Here is an 11,164-nt window from a genome sequence, read left to right on the forward strand (position 1 = left end):
ATGGATTAGGTGGCGATGTCCTTTCGTGAATTACAAACTGGCTAAAAGACAGGAAACAGAGAGTAGGATTAAATAGACAATTTTCTCAATGGAGGGGAGTGGGCAGGGATCTGTTCTGGGACCCGTGCTTTTCAATATATTTATAAATGATCTGGAAAGGAATACGACGAGTGAGGTAATCAAATTTGCAGATAATACAAAATTATTTAGAGTAGTTAAATCACAAGCGGATTGTGATAAATTGCAGGAAGACCTTGTGAGACTGGAAAATTGGGCATCCAAATGGGAGATGAAATTTAATGTGGATAAGTGCAAGGCGATGCATATAGGGAAAAATAACCCATGCTATAGTTAAACAATGTTAGGTTCCATATTAAGAGCTACCACCCAAGAAAGAGATCTAGGCATTATAGTGGATAACACATTGAAATCGTTGGTTCAGTGTCCTGTGGCAGTCAAAAAAGCAAACAGAATGTTGGCAATTATTAGAAAGGGAATGGTGAATAAAATGGAAAATGTCATAATGCCTCTGTATCGCTCCATGGTGAGACCACACCTTGAATACTGTGTACAATTCTGGTCGCCACATCTCAAAAAAGATATAGTTGCGATGGAGAAGGTACAGAGAAAGGTAACCAAAATGATAAAGGGGATGGAACAGCTCCACTATGAGGAAAGACTAAAGAGTTTGGAATGTTCAGCTTGGAGAAGAGACAGCTGAGGGGGGATATGATAGAGGTGTTTAAAATCATGAGAGGTCTAGAATGGGTAAATGTGAATCAATTATGTACTCTTTCGGATAATAGAAGGACTAGGGGGCACTCCATGAAGTTAGCATGTGGTACATTTAAAACTATTCGGATAAAGTTCTTTTTCACTCAGCGCACAATTAAACTCTGGAATTTGTTGCCAGGGGATGTGGTTGGTGCAGTTAATGTACCTGGGTTTAAAAGAGGATTGGATAAGTTCTTGGAGGAGAAGACCATTACCTGCTATTAATTAAGTTGACTTAGAAAATAGCCACTGCTATTACTAGCATCAGTAGCATGGGATCTTCTTAGTGTTTGGGTAATTGCCAGGTTCTTATGGCCTGGATTGGCCTCTGTTGGAAACAGGATGCTGGGCTTGATGGACCCTTAGTCTGACCCAGCATGGCATGTTCTTATGCTCTTAACTTTTACACTTAATACTTATCCTTCCAAAATGCATTGCTCCAGCTACTCTCTTAAAGAAATGCTTCAATTCACTTGCTCCAATTTAAACCCCACTATCATCCCGACATTGACAATGTTTTGGCATTTCTGCCTTCTCTAAGATAGATATGATACTTGTTAAAGCCCATTGCGGGTAAGAGCCTGTGGATGATTCTGCAAAGAGCACAGTATTTCTGATACTTTCCCATTTCATTTGGTGTTTTTTTATGTGTTGAAGTTTATGCCTCGTTGATACAATGTTTAAGGAGATTAATATGAAATGTTAAAAGTTCCTGCAGTATCATAGGCATCCACATAATCGGGTTGTCTGACAGATTGCAACTCTACTACCAGGGAGGCTCCATTTTCCATAATAACTATAAGTTGTAGTATTAACACAGGCACTCACATAATCAAGTTTGTCTGGCAGACTAGGTAAGGGACCTGGAGTCTCATGAGCAATCTAGCTATTTAGATTATAGTGTGATAATATGTACAGACTTACCTGGAAATTAATCAAAATGTGTTAGGGCATTATCACAGGTATTAGGGGTCTTATAATGCTATAATGTAAAGGGGAGGTATTTGGGCGGGGTTTATGAGAGGGAGAGTGAATGGACTGGAATGGAAAAAGAGAGCGAGAGCCTCTGGGGTGGCACACATAATTGTCATTTATTTATACCACTGTAGAAGGGTCAACTAGTAACTCGAGGTGAGGTTTTGGTGGTGGTATAGGATTTGGGGGCCAGTTTTAAATGCACAGTGAGAGGTGTGAACAGCACAGTGCACATCAGTGCACTCTGTTCCTGCTACAGAACCCACTTGGTTCCTGCCTGCTTGCTACAGTACCTGCTTGGTTCCTGCCTGCCTGCTACAGTACCTGCTTGGTTCCTGTTTACCTGCTACAGTTCTTGCCTGGTTCCAGTACCTGAGTCCTGCTACAGTTCCTGCCTGGTTCCAGAAACCGAACCCAGTTACAGTATTGCTACTGTCCTAGTCTGATTCCAGTTACCTGTCCTGATCTACAACCCGCCTAAGTCCCAGCGGCCGCGCCCCTACTGGCTCCTCCCGGGGGGACTTTGGCTTCCAAAGGTGAAGCCACCTAAGTCCCAGTGGTTGGGCTCCTACGGGCTCCTCCTGGGGGAGTACCAGCTTCCAGGGTGAAGAGCATCGACGTCCCGCCTGAACATCTGCCTCCCGGCCTGCTATTCATTAGAGACATTGACCATCTATTCCCAGTGTCCAGCAGGTCAGCCCAAGGGTCCACTAAACTGAGACTCCCACAACAGAGGATGCATTCTTAGCTGTATGGACAGGATAATTGGGCAGACTGGATGAACCAGATCATCTTTTTCTGTTGTCATTTTTCATATTACTATATTAATCTTCTCTTGTCATGTCTCTTTTTGTTTTCTCTATATGTAACTCATTGGAAAGTTTAACTTTTCAATCTAGTGAATTTAGAAACCAGCTTAACCTTTAAAATAAATTGTCTTCAATCATCAAAAAGTACATTGAAAACTGTTTTGTAATTGGTTTTAGATGCATTATGAGAAAGTTAAATGAAGGCTTTACTGTGCAATAGATTCCATTAAGGTCTTGCAGAACTTGCTGGATAAACACTAGTGCTGAATTATTACCAAGTATAACACATTTTCAGTAGAATTGTGCTGAAGCTTTCATCAATTGAAAGAAATCTTATTTCCATCAAAAATGTTCACTGATTTTTGAATTAAAATCTATAATAAAAAAGAGAGACAAATAAACCAACCCTACATTAATAAAATATATACCAAAAATAGATTTGTAACAAAATAAACAGAAACAAATGTTTAGGAACCTCTACTTTTATTTATACCAAAATAGAAAATATTAATTAAATTTTCTTAGAGCAAAGAATTTCATAAATTTTCATGTAGCTACAACATTTCCTCAACAATTAAAAACTAATATATCCACACATCCATTCATAGAACTAAATAGCACATCAACCCACATCAAACAAAGCTAAAAACATGAATTAATGACCATGTCTACCTATTCATAAAGAGCATGGAACTCTTTAACCACTTATACAAATCATCCCAGAAATATGGATCTCACCAGTATGTGGTTAACTTATTGGAATAAATCATGCAGCCTCATTTAAAGTGGATGACCAACCATTGCGTTGAAGGTGCAACACAAATTTTATAGTTCAAATGAAAAAGTCCAATTATACTGTGGTTGATGCAAGACAAAGTGTATTGTGCTCCAAAACAGATCACAGATACAATATTTTTCAGGGTTTGGAGACTTGTAAGCTTACAAATGAAACCGGCATTGAATCTTTGAATGGATTACTATTGTTTATATTTTCCTTTTTGGTTTGAAACATTACATCTGTTTGGAGTACAATACACTTTGTCCTGCATTGGAGTACAATACATTTTGTCATACGTTGATCAGGTTTTCTCTGCTATTGGGGCCATCGTTAAATCTATTAAATATCCCTGAGAAAGTTCTAGCTTATTATTGCACCTTTATTATACTAGTAACTGTGGTTTAAGTCAATCATTGTCATCCTTGTCTACAGTTTCACTCTTGCATTATTTTAATTTGGCAACACATATACATTGATCACCCACTCCCACTCACCCTCTTTAGAAGGGAGAGATTTAGCCCTGTTCCATGGTTCCTGTTAGTAAAGCTGTGTGCAGTATGAAAAGGGATATTCCCATTGGCTGGACTGCCTAGCTTGTTCTCCCATATAAATGGGTACCATGGTGGTTCATAGAGGTCCCTGTTTTGGGCTACCATTGGCCAAGATGTCAGCACCCAGTTCTAAGGGCATTAAGGGAGTGACATGATCCACACTAATCACTTCAGACATCAAGTAGAAACATAGATACATACCAGAATAGAGGTCACAATAACAGCTACAGTGCATATCTCTGTATGGATTAAGGACCTCAAGAAGAAGAATCTAGAGATGTGCAGGAAAAGGAGGAGGCTGGACTGGCTTTGAGCCAGGCGAGATGGGGCTGGAGGTAAGTTTATGATATGGCCATTAGGGAGATTTTCACAAGGTCTGTCTATGTCCTGTTTCCATCATCAGCCAAGCTATACCTACAACTCAGCAACACCCATTTCTGCCTTGAGCTTAAACAAATCCTTGGCATTTCCCTGGGTAACGGGCAGTGCTATCATGAAATGTTACTTCGAAGGCACCCTCAGGCCAAGGTGGAAACCCTTCAAGGGTTTACTCTCATTCCTAAATGTATTATTTCCACGGAAAGTATAGGCCCCCTATCCTATACAACTATGTGCTGCATTATGGCATTTGATACCTTGCTATGTAGACCACAACCCAACGCTAGCAACCCTGACACACAGTCTAGTGTTGAGCCTATATCACAAGTGAGGCACCATTAAGTAAAATACTGCTAATTTGAAGCTTCTGTATTTCAAGAAATTATTTTATGGCCTTGCCATAAACTATAGGACATGGGTGTCCTGTAGCTAGTGCCACTTCCCTTTACCTACACCTCTTCCAGAAAAGGAATGCCCTCTAACTGCCTCTCAGTGCCATCACACACTGGAGCATAAGAGCACATGTACTGACTTACATTTTCTGTTCTCTTTACCGCTGACAACTTGTCGTCAGAGGAGGAGGAAGAGGATCAAAACATCGGTATGGACCCAGCCACTCCTGCAGTGTATGCTGTCGCCAGCACTGGGGAGGAGCAGGCTGCTTCATCTCCATCCTTTCACCACCAGACGGCCCAGTGGTGGCAGACCAGCCCCCCCCCCCCCCCAGCTGATGGGCCCTGGGCCAGGAGAAGAAAACATACCTCTCCCAATCCCAGTAAAGCCGCTTACCCCATCTGCCCCAGTATCTAGGGATGCCAGGATTCAGACAGGCCAACCTCTATGACTTCCACCATTATCTGCTACCTGGCCAGTGGCTCCTGAATCTGGCTCATTGTGTGGAGCACATGTTCCAGGCGATGAGTCAGTGTCTCAGTGAACTTATGGGGAGGGTATGCAGATGATGTTGGAGGAGATGAGAGGGATCTGAGCTAGCTCCAGGAGACTGCTCAGTATGGTGAACCGCCTCATTGAGACTCATGGTGGCTCTTGAGCTCATCGGAATGAGGCCCCACCATACCAACCAGACTCCTAAGCCTTCAGCAACTTACTTCTCTAGGTCCCTGAGTCTTTTTATTTTTTGCATATATTTTGAACCCTAGAATGCCCCAATCCTATCCCCTTTTATTTTTATAAAATTTATAAATAGTTTTTAAAAAGTTGAAATTATTTAAATAATTAGATAAAAATAGTTCTATTTTCTATTTACTTTGGGTGTAAGTATCCATTTTTTACTACATACTATGGTTTACTTTCTACAACAGTAAAGCACCTTATAGCCACTGAACCATGCATAGCCCTGCATGATTCTTGCCGTGCTAGTTTGTCCAATTATTGTTATACTCTTATCTAAACTTACACCAGCATATGTAATTGGTTTATTTATGTTAACTTTACACCCTTAAAACTGCTACCAGTATGGGAGACCACAAATCAAAGGTATATATCAACAGGTACCACATACCTCTCCAATGGCACCAGATATGAGTGCAACCAAGCCACAAAGCAGGGGTTTTATGTATAAAGATTCTAGTATATTAGGTATCCCCTTAAGTAACATCACACCATAGGGAGACTTGGAACACACATGAGGTTGCCCTTTCTGAATTGCTACACTTGATAACAGAGAAGAGGTGCGATATAGATGTTCTTCTAGGAAATGAATTTGCCTAAAATAGGCTGCTTCTGCTTAAAGATCTATTAAGTACATAAGAACATAAGCCTTGCCATACTGGGTCAGAGCAAGGCTCCATCAAGTCCAGTATCCTGTTTCCAACAGTGGCCAAGCCAGGTCACAAGTACGTGGCAGGGTCTCAATGGGTAGATAGAATCCACGCTGCTTATCCCAGTAATAAGCAATGGATTTCTGCAACTCTCTCTTAATAATTGTTAATGGACTTTTTCTGCAGGAACTTATCCTAACCATTTTTAAATGCAGCTGTATTAATAGTTTTCATCGCATCCTTTGGCAACACATTTTCTCTTATTAGTTTTAAATGTATTACCCAGTAACTTCATTGTGTGTCCGCTGGTCTTGTACTTTTCGAAAGAGTAAACAACTGATTAACTTCTATTGCCCATAGACTTCAGATGTAACAGAAAAGAAATGCAATATTTCTAATACTACACAGATGAAATGCCTACCAGCTTTAATATAGGTGTCATATTAATGACCAGCACCCAATCTACCCCGTTCCATGATCGCACTGGCTATCATTACAGGTAAGACCCTGCTTTGCTGCTGAAGGCTCCCATCAGCTTCCATCTGCAAATCACTTAGAAAACTAAATCAGACTAAAAGGACATTTGTCTACTGGAAGATTGCTAGCATTGTGTTCTACAAGACATCCAGGATCATGTGTTTTTTGAGGACTCTTAGACCAAAATTACTAGCTGAGAACAATCTTTCACTCCTTGGTGATTAAATTAGCTGGACCCCTCTCCTACTTCCATCACTGGTTAACGGAATGGATTAGAGCACTGAACTGATTTAAGGGAATCATTAGAGCTTGTCCAGCACCTGAGCTTGGTCTGAAATGTAATTGTCATTAGCTATTTCCCATTCTTACTGAATTAAGAAGACAAAAGGATGGTAGGGTAAAGAAACTGGCCTGGATAATTAAGTCCTTAAGCAGGTGGATGATGCTGTTATCCCTGGTATAGACACACACTGAAATCAGAAGTGGAAAAATACACCTATACCAAAGGTGCACAACATACTCGTGTACCACAGCCTCTAAAAGTATATGTATGAATGTTACTGTTATATACACAAGTTTTAACAGTCATGCATATATTTGCTATCTGTTTTAATTATATACATGTGTAAGATTTATATGCATATGTTGCTCCCCATTTATAAATGCAAATATGTGCAGTTTACACGCATATGTGGGTATAAATGTTCATCTCCCAGTGCATGATTTCCTGCTTGCACCATGTCCCAAAGGAGTGGAAAACTTGTGAGGAAGCCCAACTTCCTACCCAGGGAGATGGACCCTCTTGTTCTTAAGATCATGAAGATCCAGCATCTCTTGTATGGCCCCCAGACCAGGAGAGTGTAGGTCCTACAGGAAAGAGTGTGAAAGAAGATCTGACATAGGCTCAATGCAGTCTATCACAATAACTGCAATGTGAAAGACCTGAGCCACAAGTGACAGGACCTCAGATATCTAGTAAAGATGAAGTAGGCCAGGATGCTTGCTAGGTCAGCTTCTCTGCAGCTGAATGTTTAGTGCTGAGCACATTTCTGAGGCAGCTGTGGGAGTGATTGGCAGCCTGGACATCTCCCAACCTGAACGCCAGGAAGGTGAGCATTATATATTGGAACATCAGATAAAATGTGTGTATGGCATGCTCTATAATATGTATAGTACCATATTTTGATATATGTAATACTCATCCAGTGAAGGTCCAAGGCACTTGGGCATACAGGGAGGGCCAACAAGCACCCAAAGCCTCCTGACCTCCTGGCATTTCTAGACAGGGTAGCAAGCTGTGTATTGTATTAGCCATAATGTAAGCACTGAGACTTTTCCAGTTCCTTAGTCAAATTTTGCAATAAAACAATCTGTATCTCTATGGTATGGGAGAAGCTTTATTGATTGATGGCTTGGAAATAAATATCTAACCAGGAACCTTCTCTGTATAATATTGTCTCAGCATCTGTATGCACAAGAAATACATGACCCCACTTTCCTGTCACCTATAAACAGACAACACTGCACAGGACTTTGGGAAAGCTACTACTTCCAACCTGGCCTCATCCATTAGATGAAAATTAGCTGTAGTCTTATTTGCCAATGTCATGTTCACTGACTTTACTATCTAGGGCAGCTTGTATCAGAATCAGACTCATCTGCCAGGATGCCCTACCTGTTGCATCTCCCTCTTTCTCTCATCACTCTTCTACGCTTCCGATAAATTCTTACCTGGAATGCTTCTTCTCTAAGCCTCCTCTGTGAAGATATGATCCCTATGCTGGCACTCAGAGAACAAACCCCACCCAATGGGTGAGTGCAGTACCTCCTTTGCAAATTGCCACTATGCTGACAGCTGACAGACTAAGTTTCGTGAAACCATTGTCCTACTTAGAGTACTTAATACCAGATAAAGGCACCTACAGGATGCTAGTAAGGGGCTGCTCCATTCCAGGCTTTACCACAAGCCATGTAGGGGCTTATAGCATAGGTTTTCTAAGGGAAAGCATTATGAAATCTGAAGTACAAGTTCCAGAATACTATGGCAGAATTCCAGGACTGGATCTTCCAGTTCTCAACACATGCAGCCAGTAAGCAAAACTTTTCAAAAGGCACACCATTTAGTGAGTTCTCTCTCTGGCTTTGCATGCTGCTGCTTAGCAAGTGTTTCCAAGGCAAATATCTGTACCACAAGAATGCTTTCTCTACAGTTTGTGGTGTAGCAGGAGGTGCTATATTAGAGATCTTTTAGGCTGAAAGTATGGTCAGCAAAGTGACCATACTTTCATATGGTCACTTATATAATATGGTCACATATATAATTAAAGTATGCACTTATATATATATATATATGGTCACATATATAAATAAAGTATGCACACATTGCCATTTCACAGGGGAGCAGCCTGGTATGACTGATGGCCCAGGAGCAAGCGGCCTCTGAAGGGCATGGCAGAGCAAATGGCTGCTGCCTGCTAGCACCAAAGAGGACAGTGAATTTTCGCATTCCTGACTACTTTCCCAGATTCTCTTAATTTTTCCAGATATTGTCAGCAGTTTTCCTCTTTCTGTGATCTCATGTAGTTTATGAATACTAACCTTTTCTCCTTTACCTTTTCATCTACTTCTTTAGAAAACAATAACAGTCTATTTTCCTCTTTCCTTTATTTACATTCCTAACAAAAAGATTAGTTGGCCTAATGATACCTTCTTTTAGTTTTTCCCACTCTTCTTCCCCTACATGTTCCCACATAGCTAATGAATCTTTGAGGTACTCCCCCATTTTGAGAAAGTTAGATTTCCTGAATTCTAGGACCCTCGTCTTAGAATGAACCTTCATCTGTTTTGTCCTAAAATGGAACCATACCATCTGGTGGTCACTGGTTCCCAGATCCACTACAACATCCTAAATACAGTCCCCTTGGTATACACCAGGTCAAATATTGCCCGCTCCAGTGCGGCTCCATTACCAGTTGACAGAACGGTTCTCCTTTCAGAGAATTCAGGATCTACCTGCTTCTAGAAGATACTGCATTTGAAAAGTCCCAATCAGCATCTGGAAGAATAAAATCCCCATGGAAGCAGCATCTCCCCTTTCACAGCAATCCTGTAAATATCCTCCATTAAATCTCCATCCATCTCCTCTGTCTGTGATGGAGGTCTGTATATTACACTAATATAAATAGATCTGCCATTCCCTCCTATCCCCTTTTTTGAGATTAGCCTTCAATGCTGCCTCCTTTTCTCTTATGCCAGCAATGCTATTGCTTTATATATAATGCTTTATATATAATGCCATGCCTCATACTTTCCTTCCTACCTGGTCCTTTTTGTATAGATTGTAGCTGGGTATAACTATATCCCAATCGAGTTTTTCAATATTCCAGGTCTCCATGACAGCTACTATGTCTAAATCAGCTTCTTCCATGACTGCCTCTAGATCTGGGACTTTATTTCCCATACTATGAGCATTAGCTTACATAGCTTTCCAAATATTGCCTTTTTTCCCCCCCATGTTTCCCATTTCTAAATGAATATTTAGGGCCGGATTTACGTGCGTAACTGGCCTTACACACACCGGGCCTATTTTAAAAAGGCCCAGTATTGTGCCTAAAGCCCCGGGAGTGTGTAAGTCCCGGGGCTTGCAAACAGGGGCAGGGAGGGGTCGGGCAAAGGCAGTCCTGGGGTGGGGCAGGGTCAGGCTCCCAGCACAGCAGCCATATTTGCCGCTGTACTGGGGATCGCGCAACTTGCGCCTGCCCAAAGGTAAAACAACATTTTTGAGGGGGTTAGAGTAGGGCTAGGGGGAGCAAGGTCAGGTTAGGGGGGGAGAGAATGGGGGAAGGCAGTGTGGCTCGGCACGCCAACCCCTGATTTTATAACTTGTGTGTTCTTATTTGAATTCACATTCTTAGATTCTCCACTGAATTATCAGCTGGTAGAAATTAGTCAGGGAAAGACACAAATTGTATAAATATTGTATTGCAAGTGTACAACTGCTCTTAGGGGTAGATTTTCAAATAGCACGATTTGGCGTACTTTTGTTGGCGCATCAGGCGCCAACAAAAGTACGCTGGATTTTAGTAGATACGCGCGTAGCCGCGCGTATCCGCTAAAATCCAGGATCGGCGCGCGCAAGGCTATCGATTCCGTATAGCAGGCGCGCGCCGAGCCGCACAGCCTACCTCCGTTCCCTCCCTTCCCCTACCTAACCCCCCCGCCCGGCCCTGTCTAACCCCCCCCCCTTACCTTTGTCGGGGGATTTACGCCTCCCGGAGGGAGACGTAAATCCCCGCGTGCCAGCGGGCCGCTAGCGCGCCGGGACATGACCTGGGGGCGTGTCCGGAGGGCGCGGCCACGCCCCCAGACCGCCCCGGGCCGTAACCACGCCCCCAGGCCCCACCCCCGAAACGCTACGTCCCGCCCTGAAAAAGCCGCGCGGATCGGGCCCGCCCCCTCGACACGCCCCCGACACGCCCCCTTCAGAAAACCCCGGGACGTACGCGAGTCCCGGGGTCTGCGCGCGCTGGTAGGCCTATTGAACATAGGCGCACCGGCGAGCAGGGCTCTGAAAATCCGCCCCTTAGTTTCTTATCTCCAAAATCCTAATTATCTTATGTTGTATTTCTTAGATAAAATACA

The sequence above is a fragment of the Rhinatrema bivittatum genome, chromosome 9 (genome assembly GCF_901001135.1).
Source record: "Rhinatrema bivittatum chromosome 9, aRhiBiv1.1, whole genome shotgun sequence".
In the NCBI taxonomy this organism is placed as follows: domain Eukaryota; kingdom Metazoa; phylum Chordata; class Amphibia; order Gymnophiona; family Rhinatrematidae; genus Rhinatrema; species Rhinatrema bivittatum.